The sequence below is a fragment of the Hyaena hyaena genome, unplaced genomic scaffold, assembly GCF_003009895.1.
Source record: "Hyaena hyaena isolate Hyena2069 unplaced genomic scaffold, ASM300989v1 scaffold_84, whole genome shotgun sequence".
NCBI lineage: Eukaryota > Metazoa > Chordata > Mammalia > Carnivora > Hyaenidae > Hyaena > Hyaena hyaena.
The window spans coordinates 3966433-3987457 of record NW_024080716.1 but is presented as its reverse complement, the minus strand read 5'-3'; positions in this window follow the sequence as shown (position 1 = coordinate 3987457).

Below are 21025 nucleotides of genomic sequence, written 5' to 3'. Positions count from 1 at the left end.
CAGGGCAAAATACAAACACATATTTTTTTCTTTATATCACAAAGGGCAATCAACTAGGTTATTTTTATGTCCCCTTATATGGTTCTAAACATTCTGCTGTTGGTTAAGTTTTATTTATACTTCAGCTTCTCAAGTCAGGTTCTGTACCAATGAACACAAAACCACATGGGTACAGATGTCTGAGGACTATGTGAAGCTTAACACAAAAATGGGATAAAAATGGTTAGCTCCACATTCCTTACCACAAAAAGAAAAGATTCTCCACGCTAATGAAACTTCCCAACACTAGGTAGAAAGAGAAACAGAACGAAAAATGACAATGAATCTCATCCATTCTGATTTCTCTGTATTTGACCATATCTCAAACTGCCAACAATAGCAAATGTTTTTCTCACAGACAATTCAAATACAGAGAACAAACACAATTTCCAAGAGGATTACTTAAAATGTATTGGAGATGATGAAACAATCAGAAATGTACATGCATACTCATGAATAAAAATGTACTAATGATATTGCTATTCACAACTCTTTAGTTACAACTCCGAACACAAATTCCCAAAGCACCATGCGAAGCTAGACTTTTACAAATCTAACACATATTAGCCTTCAGTTGTGATAGATTTCATTATATATATTATTATATTATTTCATTCAATTATATATTATATAGCACATATATATGTGTGTATACATACATATGTATATGTATATTATGTATATGTATAAATACATATATTATGTATATGTATGTATACACACACACACACACACACACACATATATATATATAACATATATATATATATATAAAATTACAGAATGCCAGATTATAGGAAGGGGAAGAAAGGGTAAGAAAAAAGAAACTGGCTATAGTTCTGATGGATTTTTTTCATCCCTGTGTTTTCACCACACTGTTGTGTTTGCAGCAGATAGAACTAGAGATCTGTCACTTCAGGGTACACAGATAGCCACAGTAAGGATTTTGTTCCCTGTCTTAAGAGTAAAACAGATGTCACATTTTCCTCATTTCCTATACATTCTGTCATGGCCAGTAACAAGTGATCAGAAAGTCACTGACACTTTACTTTTAACTGGCAAGCAACCAGAGAGTTTGGCAGCTAAACTGCAATTATTCCAAAATTTACCAAAGGCACCTTGTATTTCATGCAGTAAAGGCAAGTCACATTTTACAGCACCATCTTGTGAAAGAATAAGGAATTGGCTTGCCAAAGTAAGAAGCAAACAACAAGCTTTTCCAAGCTCATTAAAGGAAATTGTTTTAAAAATTAATTTCTTTATAGTTGTTTGCTCCATCACAATATATATGTATGTTTATAGGCAACTCAATTTGGAGGATTTTTCTTCTCATTTTCAATATTTTTCTCTCAGCACACCTAAATCATTTTGATATTAATATCAGAGTCACCTGAAACAAAAATCTATGGATTATACCTAAATATGATTTTATATTCATTCAGGCAAAATATTTATCATCTTCTTTATCTATTTCTCAGTATTCTCTCTTTTTTAAGTTCTTCTCTTGCCTCTCCATAGATATAAAGACACATATTTTTTTAAAAAATGAATGGGAAAAGGGGAGGCCAGGGAATTCATTTCTAATAGTTTCCCACAGCAGGGCATGAATCAGAGCAACATAAATTGTATGCATATTATCTAGTATTACAATCAACACTTATTCTACAGATTAAAAGTGGGAAGTTTATGGATGATGCTATGTTACTTATCTGGACGTTGGTTTTCTGAATTTTAGGAATAAGACTCATCAATGCTTCACTCATTATATTCTGCCAACTGTCGTTTCTTGTTCTAATTATTTACAATACGGTACCATTACTTAATCCAGTAGCTTTCAGACTTTAACGTACATGAGAAACATCTACTTGCTATTTGTTACCAACCAGATTAGCTACCCTATTGCTAGGCCCTGACTCCAGAGAACTGAAGCTAGAATCCTGCAATACGCATTTCCACCACCCACAATAATTCCAGTAGCTGATCTATGACCACACTCTGAGGAACACTGGCCTGACTGTACCGTCTCATTTTAACATCTGAGTCTGTTGGCCTCCTGGGGGACCTCTGATCTGTACTTACACCCTGCCCCCATTTAATCAGTTAATTTTCTTCTTCTATCATACTTTCCCTATAATACCTTGGCCCTGGATCTACTGTTCCTCTATTTGTATGTTGGTCAGTCTTCTGAACGCCTCAGTACAATATACATATATTATCCAGTGTCTGACTTTGGATGAGAGGACAGTCTGTTAATGTCTAGAACAAAGGGAACACTTAAAAGCATCACAATTAAGAATATCCTGACAAGATTTTTAAATTTCTCATGGAATTTTATGTCCTATTTTCCACAGTGTTTCCATGACCTAGCATAATATCCCCTACATGATAGACCGTCAATAAATATCTACTAAACAAATAAACACACATTGTAAAAATATTTAGCTTGAAACTACTATAGAGGTAGTTAGTTCCTGACACTGGCCCTTATAATTATTCATGCCAACTTCCTCAAGTTACAGGGAGGTGTGCACAGGCCCTTCTAAGGCACCTTCCTTAAGCAAATCACTTATGGAAATAAGACCCAAGACTTCTGACCCCAGCAAAATGCTCCCCCCACCCCACTAGAACATCCTCCTGGTGTTTTCTTGAAACAACCTTATGGCAATTTAGTTGTTGTTTGTAACTAATGTTTAATTCCAACCAGACTGCTTTTCCTAAAACACTGAGGATTTCTGAGGGTTGATATCTCTCCTCTCCTGTGCTCTGACTTTCCACCTCCAAAATCTAATTATCTCCAACTTCAAAATCTCCTTGGGTAAAATCCTTAACAGGAAAGAACAGGCACAGCTGTACTCTAAGCACAGCTCTGTTTACTACAATCATTATAACTTTTCTAATTAAGGTTCTTAACAGTAGAGCGTTTAGAGAGTATGTGCAGTAATTTTGTTTTCACCAAGTTCAAGGTAGGTGTATAGTCCCCATAGTTTGTGAAATAAATGTGCTGGGGGAAATAACTGTGTGTGTGTGTGTGTGTGTGTGTGTATGTGTAAATACATATACATATAGATGTATGAAATATGTATATATTGTACATATGTGTAAATGTACAATACGCATACACACATATCAAATATGAAAAGGAAGCCACATGGTGTGGTGGCACCCAGAACATTACAGTGTGTATTGGGCAATCTAGGCCTTGATTCTGCCACTAGCTTTTTCAATGTTCTCTTCCTTCTCTGGGTCCAGTCCCCATTTTCCAAGTCAGAGGTTAGAATCTGGGGGTCTAGGGAGGTCTAAGATTCCGCCCAGGTGCAGTATCTTAGGGATCTTAAAGTCCCAGAGTAGGTAAATCACTTACTCGCTTTCTAAATCTTTAAGCCAGGAAGAGATTTGTACACAAGGAAAGATTAGACCATAATTCTACTCCCAGACCATCACAAGTCTTCACTGACAGGTTCTGTCCTGGCACAGGAAAGTTGGAATGAGGTAGTCGCTTCTGCCATCATTACCCACTCAGCCAAGCCCGTCCCCCTCCTCCACCACACTTCTCATCCTCGGCCAAGTTGCCAGATCACCGAGGGTTGTTTGTACGTTTCCAGAGCTGATCCAGTTCACCCACACCAGGGTTGTCACTACTCTTGATTGGTTCCCAACAGAGACCCATCCTCCTTGCCTTCAAGAACTCAGCATGGAAACCCTTTACAAAACCTTTTCTGCAGTCCGGGGGCTGAACTGCCAAAGGTTCACGAGACAGTTAAAAAGATACAGCTGGACGAAGAATCCTCCCTCCGCTGCTAACAATCTCTGAGACCTTGAACAAGCCCCATAATTGTATTGAGCCTCCATAAAGGAAGACTGGACCCCGTACCTCACAAAACTGTGGTCTGTGTCAATGATGACGATGAGCAAAGTATCACTCCCAGAGGCTGGACCATCACAAGTACCAAAACAGCAGTTTAAATGCCCAAGAGGCCCGCCCGTTCTATTCCTCGCATTTCAAAGACATGTGTGAGAGATAAATCCCTATATTTTTACATGATTTGAAGTCTGCAAAAATATGTTATTGTCATTCTTTGAGAAACAAAGTTCAGTGCTGTGCACAGAACTCAGAGGCAGCTGCCCACGCACATCCTGTCACTGTCACAGAGGAGGCAGTTTTAATTCCACAAAATAATGCAAAGAGATGAAACTGCGCAGCTGTACCTGATTTCTACCTGAGTTCTGACTTGATAAGTGGGTAGGTAAATCGCTTGCCCTCTCTGGCTGTCGGACCCCTTCTGTGCAGTGCGGGGGTGGAGCTGGGCGACCTCTAATTGTCCTTGCCGTGCAGCAACTGCGGTGGCGGTGGCGCGCCCGCCCGAAGGAGGCTGTGCCCTAGCAGCGCGGCGCAGGGGGCCGGGCGCCGCAGGACTCCCTCCTCTGGGGCAGGGCTTCCCTCGCCGGCTGCGGGAGGGGGCGGGGGCGGCTTTCCCGCAGCTCCCGGGAGACCAGGCGGCGCTGTCCTCCCACCATCAATAATGCAGTCTTTTGTCAGCAATAAATTCCCTCCAAAATTAATGAAACAACCCTTTTAAATTCTCATGTCACTGCCTCGTACAGCAGGAGCTGGGCGAGGCTTCCTGCTCTCTAAATAAATATAAAAGCCAAATAAATGGTCTGGAGGCGATATCTAGCTTGCTGGGCCACGATCTAATCTCCTCGACCGCCTACAGAAACAAGGAGAAAGATGGAAACCCAGGATCAACGCTTGATCTCCACTGCAGAAGGCACTCACTCTATCATGCGGGCAGGAGCCCACACACAGGGCAGCGCCTGGCCTGCAGCCCCCGCCAGGGCCCCTGGCGCTCTGCAGCAGTCTGTGCTGTGACCTAGGGGGTGCCCTGAGGAATAGGAGAGGCCAGACACATCTTCCTTTTACGCGTGAGGAAACCAAAGCCCGGACGAAGAATAAAGGACCACAGTCTACAGTCTAGTGTCCAAGGGTCCCAAATCAGCGCTCCTCCAATTTTAATGTGCACTAGGTCTGAGGCAGGGCCTGAGAATGTGTATTTCTAAAAAGTCCGGCTGCCAGGGGTATCAGCGTTACTAGTAGCAAGGGTCTAGAAGAACTTCAGCTCCACTGGGCCAGAGCCAGACTTAAGTTTTCTATGTTCTCTGCACCTAACACATCAGTGCAGTCGGTTTTTAAAAGGTTGGTGGGAATAATTAATTGGCACATCAATAAGACAGCATTGAACAGTGGTTAGAAACTCGGACCCTGGGGCCATCCTAGCTCAGCTCATATCCCGGCAATCCCACCGACAAGTTAGTGCCTTGGGCAAGTAACTTCACATCCCTGTACCTCAATTTTCTCAACTGTAAAATTGCATTACAAACAACATATCCCTTCCAAGGTTGTTGAGACAGAGGGAAATGAGCTAATGCATATAAAGTGCCTAGAACAGTATCTGGCAAGTGTAAGTAACACACAAAAAAATGACTTGCTCAAGGTCACACAGCTACATAGAAGATCTAGACCACCACTCATGTCTCTTGACATTTTAGTTCAGTATCATCATGCAATACCCAGCAGAAGAACATTCTATTTTAGTTACAAAGGATGACATTTCCACCCAACAAACCTTCTGAGTTATGAATGTGAATGCAAATCCCATGAAAAGATATTCTCTGTTGGAAGGCAGCAGACAATTAAACATACAAATTTAAGCCAACAAGAAACTCAAACACACATGACTTAATAAGGAGAAAGAACCCAAACCTAGTAGTGACACAGATCTGACTTTAAATCTCAGGCCACCCACATACAATCAGTAGGAAGGTGAGCCAGTTATTGTCTCAAAATGAAAATCAGAACATGAATAAAATAAATATTTCTCTAACTTAGAGGGTTGATATGCAGAATAAATGAGATAATGTGTGTAAGGCATATAATGCCACTTTATATATGGTGACAACTCAAGAAATAATAACCTCTAATGTTTGGTATTAGTAAAGCCATAAAGCATTGATTAAAAGGCACAGACTGGGAAAGCAGCTGACTGTTTTCCAACTGGTGGAAAGGCTCCTTGAGGCACCCAAAGGAATACAGATGGGAAGGCTGTTCAGGCTTCCTCCAGCTCTGATGGGATGTAAACCACATGGTGACTCCTAAAGAATAGACTGTTGTCACCTGCAACATGTCTGGACATTGTTCTGGGCCAGCAGAAAGCCTGATGGTGAGGGAACAGGATAGAGCCTGTCTATACCTGAAAGCTCTAGGCAGAACCAGACACTAGAGAGAAAACAATGCATTGTCACATGACTTTGAAATCTAAGAAGAGAATTTTGAATGTGAAGATTTAATATGTAAACCAGTAGTGCCCTTAAACATACTACATTGCAACTCCCGTTTTAACTTATAGAAATGAAAACACAGATTGTTTTCCCTCTGATAACAATTTAAACATGAATGTATCAGTAACCTGAATCACTGGCATAATCTGAAGCCCATGCTCACTCTCAAATACCAATCCCACAGTCTATGCCCAAGTTCAAAACATGATCATATATATATATATATATATATATATATAATCAATCAAATCAAATCAGATCAAATATGCATATTATATATATAATTACATATATATAATAATGAATGAATATAATATCATGGAGAACTTCTGGGATCAGTTTTGATATGTAAAGCCTTTAGAAGCGGTCAACAAGAAAAAGCTGGACAAACTGAAAATCAATGACTATTCTTGAACTTATCAGATAACTGTGGTTGCAGGGCAAAGTGCTACCCTTAAAATCTGGAGTGACAAGCAAATCCATAAAGTTACAGCAACTGAGATCTGCATACTTCAAGCCCCAGCCGCTGGACCCTAAGCTGGTAGGAACATGTAAGTGATCATTTTGATGAGCTTCTGGAGGCTGACTGTGGACCAGCATAAGAGTGATGAAATCTGAGGAATGCAGTCTTATGAAGGGCTCCACACTTTCTAAGGCTTTTCCCCCAGAAGCACCAGAAAGTTCTCACTGCGAGGATCCCAGAAAATATTAGGCTCTGGCAGAAGAAAGGGAGAGGAACCACTGTGAACAATGGAACAGCCAACTTGTAAGAGAGTTTGGCAGTTTCTTACAAAGCTAGATATAGTCTTAACATATTATTCAGCAATTTCACACTTCAGCACTTACTCCACTGATTTAAAAACTTATGCACACACAAAGATCTGCACACAAATGTTGATAGCAGCTTTATTCATAATTACCAAGAACTGGAAGCAACCAAGACGTCCTTCAAAAGATGAGTGAACAAACTGTGGTATGTCCATATAATGGAATACTATTTGGTCATAAAAAAGAAATGACCTATCAAGCTACACAAAAACATGGATGAATTTTAAATCCCTATTTCTGAGTGGAAGAAATCAGCATGCAAAGACTACATTCTTTATGATTCTAATTCTACAACATTCTGGAAAAAGCAAAACTATGGAGACATCTATAAAAAGATCAGTGGTTGACAGGGGTTTATAGAGTGGCAGGGGGAAGAAGATTGAGTAGGTGAAGCAGAACCAATTTTTTAAGGTGATAAAAATATTCTGTATGATACTGTAATGGTGGCTACATAGCGTTATGCATTTGTCAAAACCCATAGAAATTTACAGTATAAAGTGTGAAGCAATATATGAAATTTAAGGAAAAGCATTTATGAAATAACTTCACTGAAAGGGCTGGGGGAAAGGTGCTGACCTAAGTAACTTTGAGAATGAGTGTGCTCTGTAAGAATAAGTCAAAAGGAACTATACATAAACACTCTACTCTATTTCAAAAGCCATTTCTCACATGGATGAGTTAATAGCTCTGAAACCACTATGCATATATACTGCAATTTAACAGTTAAATAAATAGATGATGGATGGTGGGAGCCAAGTGTCTTACTCTTATAGTGGGAAGTTACAGATAGCCAGGATTAGGAGGTAGAATGATCCATGTGACAATGGAGTAGAGTTGGAGACAATGCTATGAGCTCATATTTAGCTTTATGTGGGTGGTTACATAGAGTAATAGTTATCAGTAAATACATATACACAGGTTAGGATACACATACATATTTTCTGGCTCTGTTAGGTGAGAGAGCGTAGAACTAATGATATCCCAGCAGCAATAAGCACAATTAGTAACACAGATCTAGGTTTTAAATATCAAGTTTTAAATAATTTACATGGTTTTAAATACTATTTAAATGGCAAAATTTAAGTGGTTTTAAGTATCATTTTTAAATGATGTTTTCCAGTAAAAGATACCAGGGCTCCTTTATGAAATCATTGATTCTAGGACCAGGGAGAGAAATACATTAAGATGAACTTGGAGCATCTGGTTTTGCCAGAAAATAATGGACACAGAAGCCACTGAAAGAACTCCCAGTGGCCAATGCTGGAACAATTTGAACAACAAAATAAGTACAGTTCAATTATACCCCTAGAGTCCACACTAATAAAAGTAAATGACATAATGAATAAATCAATGAATGAATGAATGAATGACCAAATCTACTGTGCAGAAGGACTCCAAATAATTTCTGCTGATGCTCTACCTTAAGGCAGATGAAGCATATACCTACTTACTTCAATGTGGACTGCACATAGTGATTTACTTGCAAAGAGGACTGCATGGAAACGAGTAATGATACAGTGGAGAAACCTGATAAATACTCCTTTAGCTATGTGATCAAGTTTAACATCAATGGTGATGTCAGATTAATAATATATATCCTTGCTGTGATGTGATGAGGAAAGCACTTTACCTTGGCAATCTACTCCTGAAACCCATCAATTCAGTCTAATCATGAGAAAAACATCATAATACACACCAATTGAGATGTGTTTTCAAAAGCACCTGACTATTGATCCTCAAAACTGTTACAGTCCTCAAAAACAAAGTTTGAGAAACCATCTTAACCAAAAGGAACCTAAGAAGACATGACAAATAAATGTAGCATATTAACCTAGATGGAATTTTGGAACAGAAAAAGGGCATTGAGTAAAACCTAAGCAATTCTGAATAAAGTATAGGCTTCAGTTGACAATAAGATGTCAGTATTGATTCATCAATTGTGATAACTGCACTATGCCAATGGAAGATGTTGAAGATAGAGGAAATTGGGTATGGAGTGTATGAGAACTCTCTATTATCTTCACAATGTTTCTATAAATCTAGAACTTTTCTAAAATAAAGTTTATTAGACAAAATCTAAGGGTCTCTCAAATATCTGTGAAAATACAAATGCTTCCTACAAGGAAGCTTATAGTTGTCAGTAACATATCTTAAGATATAAGCAGAGAGGAGTGTGATCAAACTTGGGTTTGAAAAGAAAAGATAGAGGTCTGTGGCTCTTCAATGTAAACAGGTAACAAGAAGCAAGGTATATGAGATATGCAAGGTAGATGAGAATACATTTTAATTTTATGTCCTTGTAGCAGAAAAGGCAGATATCATGAGTGCCAAGATGTTTCAGTAGAGAGTGGGAAGAGCAGCATAGCCCTTCCTGTACTATTTCTGTCAAGTCATTTGCTAGCTTTGAGTCTCAGTTTTTCCATATAATCAAGAGATTAGATTATAACACCTAAAGGGTTACTCATCTCTTGCCTTCTTGATGCCATAGTATGGTTCTATGAAGGGATAGATGGCAAGGGAAATTAACAAGAAGCAGACAGTTTTAGTTACATTAAGTCACTTTAACTTCTGTGAGTGTCAAATTCATAATCAAGGAAAATGGCCTATTGCGTATTCTTACCTTATACATTATTTCCAACTTTAAAACAATGTTTGTTTATTTTTGAGAGAGAGAGAAAGAGAGAGAACGAGTGGGGAAGGGGCGGAGAGAGAGAAAACAGGATCTGAAGCAGGGCTCTGCACTGACAGCAGAGAGCCCAAAGCAGGGCTCGAATTCATGAACCATGAGATCATGACCTGAGCTGAAGTGGGATACTTGACTGAGAGACCCAGGTGCCCCTATTTCCTACTTTTAAAAAGGAAGGAACCAAATGTAATCCAATGACATTTCATTCATCTTTTCATACTGACAAATTTTCCTTTTAAACAGAAAATTTACATTTGACCAGAGAAAGGGAATGTAGAGTTGGCTTATTCCTTTGGCTTGGTTACACTTCACAAAAACAGGCTTTAGGTTAATATCTGTTTGTCACAGATGCCAGTGAATTATTTATGCCATAAAAGAATAGAAGCATATGTCTATTTAGATAAAACAGCATAAAAAATGCATTCTTCACTTCCTACACTGATTGCCATTTCATGAAATCTCTCAGATGTGACATCATCAAACTCATGTTGCATTGCCAAAATTCTACAGAGAACAAATAAAGAAAAAATTGGCCATTTTTAGAAACAGATTAATGATATAAAAGTTAATGGTACAGGCACGTTTTATTTACTGGAGAAAGCACAATTGATGAAGGAATAAACAATCTAGCAAAAATGAGGAATTGTTTCAACACAATTTATAATTGTTTTACAGAAGAATGCCTACTCAGAATTTAACCTATAAGAGACAAAACCAATAGAAAAAGAAAACTCATTTATAGCAATTTAATTTTAAATTTTTATTATATTTCCCTGAAAGTACCAGAATTTGAGGCTTGCACACTGAGTCACTGTGACTGATGAGGGGACCACTTTTCTGAATATTTAACAATGGACTCTCACAAGCCCAAATGAGGCTGCTCCAGCACACTGCTGCCTGATTCTGGGTCTTTTTCTGTGAGTAAAGCAGCACTGAAATGGGAATTTCATGATGTGGGCTTTTGTTCTGACCCTGGCCTAAGTTTCCTGTGTGACTTCAGGTTAGCTATTTCAGGTCTTTCAAGTTTCAAGCTTATAAAACATGATGGGTGAACTGATGATTTCCCAGCTGCATTATGGCTGTAGCAGTCAAAGGCTCTATGGCAGCATTTCCCTATCTTAGCACCAGTGGTAGCTTGGACTGGATCATTCAGTGTGGGAGTCGGGGGCTGTCCTGTGCCTTGAGAGAAGCTAAGGAGCATCTCTGCTCTCAACTCACTGGATGCCGTAGCGTCTCCCTCCCCTGCTCACCAAAAGTGTCTAGACATTGCCAAAAGTCTAAGAATAAAGTACAAGCTCAAAAATTGATTTGGTGATCACCCTTTAGGTAATTATTAAATCTTAAATAACAGTGGAAATCTCCCAGAAACATGTTTAAAGTTAAAAAAAAAATAAGAAGGCAAATTCAATAGATGAGTTAGAACTTATTCTGTTATAAATGATGGTTACCTAACTCCAACTAAAGAAATAAAGAAATTTATTACACCTCTAGAGGTGAGATCCTGTTAATACCAACATTTAAGAGGCCAGAAAATTTTATGCTCATGAAAGAGACAAAGGAATGGGCAACACTGTAAAAAGAAACCTAGAAAAAGTGATATAATAAAAACCAAGATTCATTCTTTTCTTACTCAACCCCCCTGGGCCTCACTGTCTTTAAGACCCAGTTTGGCTCTCTCATTTTCTTTGAAGTCATTAATCTTGATCATTACTATCAAGTCCCGACTCCTTTTCTTAGCAACTACTATGCCAAGTAAGCTTGCAATTAAGTGAATTCTTTTCATCAGTATTTGTTGCTATTTTGTAAATTCTGTTCTTCCAACTAGATGTCAATTTCTGGGAGGATAAGAACCTGGATGCTGTAATAGCCCTCCAGAGTCTTTGACTGGGCTCAATGTATTTAGAAAGTCAATAGATATTTCAGTTATTAACCATTGACTGGATCCATCATTTTAGTAAACGTTAGTGGGTAACTGTCATGTGCCATGCTTTGTTCTGAGTACAATAAGAAAAATAAAGAGGCACATGTGGTCAGAGCAGTATCAGCTTAATACTCCCCAACAGTACCCCTTGTTTCCACTCTCTGGCAATATGCCAATTACCACCCATCTAAAAGGGAGATAACCATGATTATATTTTCTCCTCAAACTAAACTTAGTTTCCCATTTAAACATTCTAAAACATGCTTATAACTGTTTTCCTTTAATCCAATCTGTGTTTCCAACAAGAATGTTGTATGTTACTTAGAAATCATACCAAATGGGGAATAGGAAGACTTATTTCTATTCTGCATTACCACTAACTTTTATTATGAAATTTCACAAAAGTGTTGCCCTTCCTGATCCTCAGTTTCCCACTCTGTAAAGCAAGGTGGTTTGATAAATGATTCCTGGGTGCCCTTCTAATTCTAACATAGGACTTAGTGATTTAGTCAAGTAAGTCATTCTATCTCATGTTTTCATCATCTGTGAAGTCAAAGAGATTGCAGAAGATAGCAACACACACATACATTTTGATGATTAGAAAAAGCTAATGTAGTAAAAGCACCAAATGAGTATACAGCTTTATAATAAGTCATGCCCACTGACAATATCGCCTTTTTCTCAGCAAACCAATCTAGCTCATTCTGGCAATAAGATAGAGGTGGGTAGGACTATGAATACTATTACAATGAATTCTGCTACCAGCCACCTTGAGAGAATGCTGAGGTTGGCAAGACAGTGAGGTGGGCAATAAATTGCTTTTCAGAGAGATGGATATATTTTACTTTCTATCACAAGACTGTCTAATAAGTGAGTCCCTTGAGCACAAGTTGGCTTCTATGAAATGTTGTTTAATCTTTGCATTTCATCTCTTTAATTTAAATAATAACCCATATTTTACTTTTTCTGCAGATAGTCAAGCTTTGTCATCACAATGTCCTGATGAAAAATCAGTCCTTCCTATCAGATGGTTACCTCTTAGATGAGTCTTTTGCTGTGGGTAGGAACACCTTGCACATATATTTTATGTCTCCTTTCAAATGCTAATAATTATTGAAAAGAAAATAGAGTTGTTGACTGCCTTTGTTTTGCAGGGTTCCTAGAAATTAAAAATTGTGCACAATGACCACCAAGTTTAATGTGCAAGTTATTTCTATTTTAAGCTATATATATGTACCTCAAACCATCATATCTGCAAAATAAAACCATCCACAAATTACTTTCACGCATTTCTAACTATTGCTCACATAATAATCATCAAAAAAGAAGAATTAACTGGAATGTTTCTATCCTAATATTGCCTATTAATAAATTTTGTTACAGTTGGTATTTCTTTCCAGACTTTGCTCATGTACAGACATAATTTACAAAGCTGAAGTCACAACTCAGATAATAATTTTACATTTGGCTTTTTTACATTGCATAATAGGAAACATTTCTCATTCTGCCTCATAGTCATTATAATGTAAAATGGCCGCTTAACATTCAATTTCTCATGTTCAAACTAAGCCAAATGGTACTTAGTCACCATTTCTTATACCCAGACTGAGATTTGGGGCCTTAGAACCTTTGCATGTGCTATTCCTATGGCTTAAAATGTAGGACCATCTTTGCATATTCAAATTCTACATATCCATAAAGGCTGAGTTCTAAAAGTACGACTTAAGGGAAAATTTTCCTAATCACCTCTTCCCCTGTCCTCCCCCAGATGGGGATCACTTCCCCTTTCTCTCAATTTCTAATGAGCTTTCATTTGCTATCTTTTCAAACTCTGATTTCCCTCCTTGAATCATAGTTTTGCATACTATGCACCTCTTCAGCCTAAGGAAAGCTCCTTGGAGATGCCCAATCCTTCATTATGCCCTCTAAAGTAACTAGTCCATATTGGAGCTAAATTAAGTGCTCATAGAATGAGTGATATACATGCTGCATTATTTTTCTATAGCTGCCTTTTCAAATTACAAAAAAAAAAAAAAAAAAATTGGTGGTCTAAAACATAAATGTATTATTCTACAGATCTGTAGATTGAAGTCCAACCTGGGTTTCACTGGGCTAAAACCCAGGGGTCAGCAAAGTTGTGTTCTTTTCAGAAGGCTCTAAGAAAAGATCCATGCCCTTCCCTGTGTCTTTCTTCCATAATTGTGCTTTCTCACTCTGACTGAGATGGGAAAGGTGCTCTGATTTTAAGGACCCATGTGATTAGATTGAGTTTGTCTGGATAATCACAGATAACATCCCCATCTCAAAGTCTTTAATAATATATCTGTAAAGTTACTTTTGCCATATAAGGTATAGATTAAGACATGGATATCTCTGGGACACCACTCTTCTACCTAGCACAGATGCTCACATCTTAGTTAAAATGTAAGAATCCTAAGCATTCTAGAAATGATTGCAAATATCCACTCCTTAAGCAGTTAAAGCCAGAGGACAAACAGACCAAACCCTGATACTCAGAAAGGACAAAAATCTTGCCCAAAGCCCGAGAGTAAATAGCAGGCTTAGATCATGACTCACTGTGCTGCAATGTTTCCATTTAGTTACCTCTGCTCCTATACCACAGGTCCTTATTAGGAAGAGAAAATCATTTATTTGAAACGCTGTACAAGGTTCAGAGAGGTACAGATATTTGCTCAAAATTATGCAGACAGGAAAAAAAAGAATGCCTCCTTTTACAAATTCTATTCTAATGTTTTTTCTTACACCACGCACATTACCACCCCACATAAGTTCAATAAGCAGATACTGGAAAATGCTAAATGATAATTCATAGTAACAAACATGAATTTCCTTTAAAACTTCTCAATTATTCTCAGAAGCTTATTAATGAATCAAAGTTATCTAGGTTCACTTGGGAATTGAGAGTGAGGGGTTTGGACTGCCACCACAAGAGAACATTCTGCACAAGAGAGTGTGGATAATAAGGTTATACATTCCTTTCAAAGGGCTATAAAGTAAATCCTTCTTTGAGCAACCCAGGGCAGGCCAAACCCACCAATTCTAGGGATGAGGGGAGTGAGGATGCTATTTGTTACCACTGCTGGACCAGCCAATGATACGAAGCCTATGGTGTTTAGGAAGACCAAAGCATCCAGAGGAAACAATTTCTGAAATTAGACTATTTAATAGAATGAAAGCCAAAAGTTCTATAACCTAATGGGGTTTACATATGACTTGCACATCTGTCCCGTTAATTCATACAACACCTTCTGAGGAAAGGGTTTTTCTTATCCTCAATTTCTAGGTTGGAAAATTGAGGTTCTGATCATCTTACAGAGATTCTGCAAGATCTTCTCAAACATAGGTCCTTTGACCAAATGTTTCCCATGATGTCATATTGCTACAGAGAAATATCTTCATATAAATATATATGCAGATGTTACCGTATTTATCAAGAGCCTATGAAAACGGCAAAAAATGAGTAATAACTGATTTTTGACTGGACTTTTTCCCCACCTTATCTTTCCTAATTATGACTTCAGGGAGATCTCATGAACAAACTGTTCATCTTCCGTACAAATCCCACCATTTCTTTTCCATCTTGTAAACTAATTTTCCTTTCCTGGGAACTCTTGTTACCCACTGAACACACCCATTTCCAATGAGTGCTACCATTTCTTCCAGGCATGAATTGCTTTCAACTGATGCTTACAGCTCTTTCTGGGCACCACCATCTTTGCCGGGTCCACATCTGCTGCTTCTTGGTACCTCCATGGACAATGCACATAGTAGCTATTTCCACTACCTTCTGTCATGTTCCAGTTATCCTTGTGGCCTGTGATGTCCACCAAATCCCACAATCTCCATTAGACCCTATTGATAATATTACTAAATATTGTTAAAGTCCTGGAGAATATTTGGGGGATCAAACCCTTGTATTTACTTGAATAAATTTCTTTATTTTAACATTCCCATAGAATTCACTTATGGAAGGTGATATCTATGAACCAACTACCAGCTGAAAAGCACCAGCCTATTACAACAGGGTCCCCCAAGTTTCATCACTCTAGCTGTCTTGTAGACAAAAAGGACAATCACTTGCCACCATAAGGGGTCCTAAAATCTCAGGGACACAAATCTGTGTCTGACTCTGACTTGTCTGCCACTGCCAACCTCTGCCTCTGTAAGCCGCGCTACAGGCCAGAGCCTCAGGCCAGGTCCAGTGAAGAAGGCCAGCTGTTATTTCTAAACACTGAAGTTTCTCAACTATTTATGAATATGCTTTCATGAAATGAAGGCAAAACCCCCTGCTCCCCACAAAAGAAAACTGTGTAATTCAGATAAGCTGAAATACACTGCAAGCACAATAGGAAACATAGAAACATCACATATGAGGAAAGGGTGCTGCCTTCAGCTATTTTCGGCTGACTGGCTTTCAATCCTGCACTACCTGATCCCTGCCTGAGAACTGCTTTGTCGCTCAGAAGACCCACGTACCCCACACCAGCACTTGGGAGCAGTTGTGCACATGTCAGTAAACAGCGTAAGCGAAAACTTGCTGTCTTCCAAAATCGTAAGGCAAAGGTTTGTTAACCAAAGAGTAGATATAAAGTTTTCACAACACAATACCTAGCAGGCCCCGAAAAACCTTTTGTTGAAAACAGAAATCATACATATATGATAAAAAAAATAGTAATCTGAAGCATGATAGAGATTTTTTTTTACCAAGATCACACAAAATGAGAATCAAAAAAGAAACTACAGGTCCAATTGCTCATCAAGCTCTTACCATCCTCTCTAGAATGCAGAAATATAGAAAATATCTTTTCTATATCCAAATTATTGTCTACATGTGATGCCTATGAGGGAATAGGACATTTTGGTTTGTCATAAATAATTAGCTATAAACCCTTTCTTCAAGTCTATAACTGAATGTTATTTTTCCCTGTTGGAAAAATTTTCAAAATTATCTGAACCATCTAAAGCCTGTAAAGCACCAAAGTGTTCTTTTTCCTTGTTTCTTTCATCCTGTGAAATAATTCTCCCAGCAGTTAGACAGCACTTGGGTACACCGCTGATTTGTAGCTTGCAATGATTGTATGTGTATGTGTGTGTGTATACACACATATACACACACACACACACACACACACATATATACATAAGTTTAGTGTTTATGGTTATATGTATATATACGTATACATATATATGTATGCCTAGATGGATGGCCCATATAGGGCATGATACTGATTCTAAGATAGCAAGAGATTAAGTGAATTTCAAAACTGCAACTCACTAGAAGGGGCCCACAGATTATATTGACTCACATGTATTTAAACTGCAGAGTCACTCAAGAAAAAAGTTGCTACCATAGCTCCAAGCCTGGAAGTGATTCCTGATCATCTTTGACATTTTCAAAAACAGGAAATTATTTGGCTTTATTTTAAATGTCACTCCTCTGCAGGTGAAGAACTTATTCATTTAGGAGAGTGCAGAACAGAACAAGCCGTGGTGATCCACACTGGCTACACCAAATCTATTAGAATTGACTAAATTCTTGTGAAATAGAATCTGAGTATTTGCTGAGTCACGTGGAGGAAATCAAAAGAAAAGCTCTTACTTGATCTTCAGAAGGAGTAGGATGTGGAGGGAAGTTTCCTGGTCTAAGAGTTAGAAAGCAGTCTCAACTGCCTAGCTGATGAGTCCCAACTTCATCAATTACTAGCTCGGAGTCTTTGCGGGAGTCAACTCTCTCCATAGGAGTCTGTTTCCACATCTGCAACAGAAAAGATAGGACTAGCTGTTTGGTCTCCTCAAAAGCTTTTGATTCCTCAAAAAGCCATTTAATATCTCTTTCTCATTATCCTCATATGAAAAAAAAGGGCTAAAATTCCATGCCCTGATGATCTCAGAAGATACAAGAATGCAATTGAACATATGGATGTGAACCTACTTTGAAACCATAAAAGACTACCAAAATCAAAGATATTCGTTTTATTAATTCATATAGTTGCAAAATAATAATATGTTAAAAAAACTATTACCTTCATTTGCCAAAAATAGTAATATTAAATTTTAACCAAGTGTTAGAAGTTATGACTACAACCTAATTTGTTTGGATTGATTGGTTATTTCTTATTTCTTTTCCCACATGGACATGTTATCTCTCAGGAACAGATATGGAATTTTCTTTCTGGACAAGAACATGAATAGTTGAGAATTTGGACCAGTCATCCTCTAAGTCTGTATCTACAGCGTGCAGTATGACCACCAAAATAAAGGGAAAGTGGCACAATACAATTTTAGTCATCAGAATCTATGCCTTTCTATTTTCCTTTGGAGCAGTGTCATCTTAACATCTTCCGAGAAATGCAGTGCAGTGGTATTTCCACTCCAGAGTTCACGGCCATTCTGAACAACTTCCTGCTTTCTTAGATGGGGCTCTTCATTGTTCTGCCCTGTTGTGCATGGTTATACATTTGGCATTACTAGGAAGAATTTCTATGATGAATACTTTGTAAAAGCACCTCCCACGACATTTCTCTGGCCTTACAAAATCTTCCCTATAATCTCTACTGCTACCCCAATCAAACTGAATTTCTCAGTATTCACTATACTTCCCCTTTCTTTCCTACTTCTGTTCATGCTGTTCCTCCACTTCAGGATCCTTTCCCTCATAGTTGCGCAGTGAAATCTCTACCCTTCAGAGTCCAATATAAATGCCACAGACTAGAAGAAGACTTCTTTGACGTTCTTGAAGGCTTGAATGTCTCCACTCTCTGGGATTATGTTGCCTTTTATTCACATCTTAGTAGGGACTTACCACTTTTCTTCTTGATGCTTATCCACCTTTTTGTCTGCCCTTTTAGGTTTTTGTCTGCCCTCCAGTGGCTTGAGGGCAAGATGTGGTCATTATAGTATTTCTCAAAAAATCCGGCACTTACTAATATATGTTAAATGAATGAATATAGATGATTAAATTTAAATGCTATCAACTGTCTCAGCTTTCACCATGCTGCTAGTAAAACCAAGTTCCTATTACATTAATAACTGAATCTTATTAGTTCTGAGTCTTTAATATCTACAGTCAATTCAACCCCTGGCAGAGACAGTCCTTTTCACTCAATATTCTTGAGAATCACCCAAGGCCTGCTCACGTTATGCTTACGATTGTTTGTAATGTGCTGGTAAGTCTTATTCAGCTGATGAAACCTCATAATGCTTCAATGAAAGTACAATTCTAGCTAAAGATACCTTGTTCACTTTACCACAATGCCACTGTAATGGAACACACCCCTGAATGTTTTATTCCTGTATCTTTATGCACACTTCTCTCTGTTGGTTCTCATACCTTGCTTCTCTACATGTCAACATCTTAGCCGTCCTTAAAAACCTAGATCAGATGCCCCAAATGATGCCATCCCTTATCTCTTTAAAAGATTTGATTCTTTTTTTTAAACTTTGATTAGCATTTTGTATTAACTCTCCCCAACAATAGAGTTAATCTCATCTTTACTACCATCGCCAACTCTTCTTCCCTAACCCCCTGCCACATCTCTACCTCCTTTAATCCTCCACACACATAGTACCTCTTCTCTCTTTTTAATAACAAAAGGCAAGTATGTTTCATGTCTGTAGTTTTCATGTTTCCTGATACATTATCAAATACACAGTTGGGGATCCACAAACATTGATAGATCTAAAGCACATCAAATGCAGACAGCATAGTCAATGGAATTTCTGCATTTGTCTTCCAATTGTTCTATTTTGATTGTGCAAACTCTCTGGTAACATTAGACAGAAGTAGCGTATAGAAGCTAAAAGCTCCCGAATCCTAGCCCAGGACCTTACTAGATGTGGCTGTGTTTTAGCCTCAACATTCTAAGCTGCAACCGTTAAATAACAGAGCTAGCTACACAATGTGGAAGACTGGTGGAAGATGCAAATGCAGGACCCTCAGGATGGAGGTGGGGGGGGGGGGCTCATTAGTCTCTTCTTCCCGTGGCTTGCCACTCAACCCATGGAGAATGGGTGATCCCAAAAGAATTGAAACTTTCACATTGGAATGAGATAAATACCTAGATTCAAGGAGGCTGACATCCCAGCCAAGTTACCTGCCCAGTGCTCTATGGGTGAAGAGCAATAGTGGAACACAGCTCTCCACGCAGCCTGGTCACCACCCTGGGCAAAAGGCAGCAGTTTGTCTCAGGGCGGAAGGAAGCAGCCAAGAACCTGTCCCAGGGAGGTCAGCGGGTGGTGAGCAGGGCAATGCAAGTGCCCAGGCCCCAGTCCCATTGCATAGGTTGTACTGTCCCATCAGGTTTAGCATACATCAAATTGAAACATCAAATTATTAAGAATTTCAAGTTGAGAACAAACCTCAGAACATGAAACATTAAACGCAGGGCTTTCGGAGTGCAAGATTTTCTGCGTGCAGGGCTTTCTGCATGTAGGGCCCCAGGAAGCGGCACTAGTTGCAGGCTCATGAAGGCTGGCTAAAAATAGTAATAAGTATCTAGAGATGATGTAAAGGCTACATTTGCATGTGCTGAATAGTGAAAGGCCATTTAAAACTTCCAGATTTAATTGGCTGTTTATACTGAATCACTGGACATCAAACTAGGCAATATGGAGCTAGCTTTAACTTGAATATTCCTCCCTAAGTAAGAGAGGAAGGGACAGGGAGGGAGAGACGAGGAGAGAGAGGAAGGAAAAAGGAAGGAAAGGAAGGAAAAGGGAAGAAAGATAAAGGGAGAAGAGGAGACAGGGAGGAAGAAATCAAGCAAATTCTATTTTATGTTTCACCAGGACACAGAAAAAATGGACAAATTCAAAAATACAGAATAAAGCAGATGAAACTGGCCGTAGGTCCAAGGAACATAGTGGCATAAGGAGCAGTGGTGCAGTATGAAGAAAGCAAGTTCCCAGATGGGCTGAAAAGTAGCAGAGAAAGCCAGAAGAGAAAGCACTTTCTGGCGGTCAGAAGCCCATGGGAAAGATTTGGAGACATATATATTTTAAGCAAGGATGGGATGAGATGGATCAGATGGAATCTACATATGGGGTGAAATGTAGTGATAAAGTGGGGAAAATGTCAAGGGGTGAGACAGTTCAGCCTTTATAAATTCAGAAAGATCCAGAAAAACACAGCTTCTGATAGCAGGAGGATCATATCCCTTGGACAAGAATTGTGTCCCCTGGATACATTAACTAGC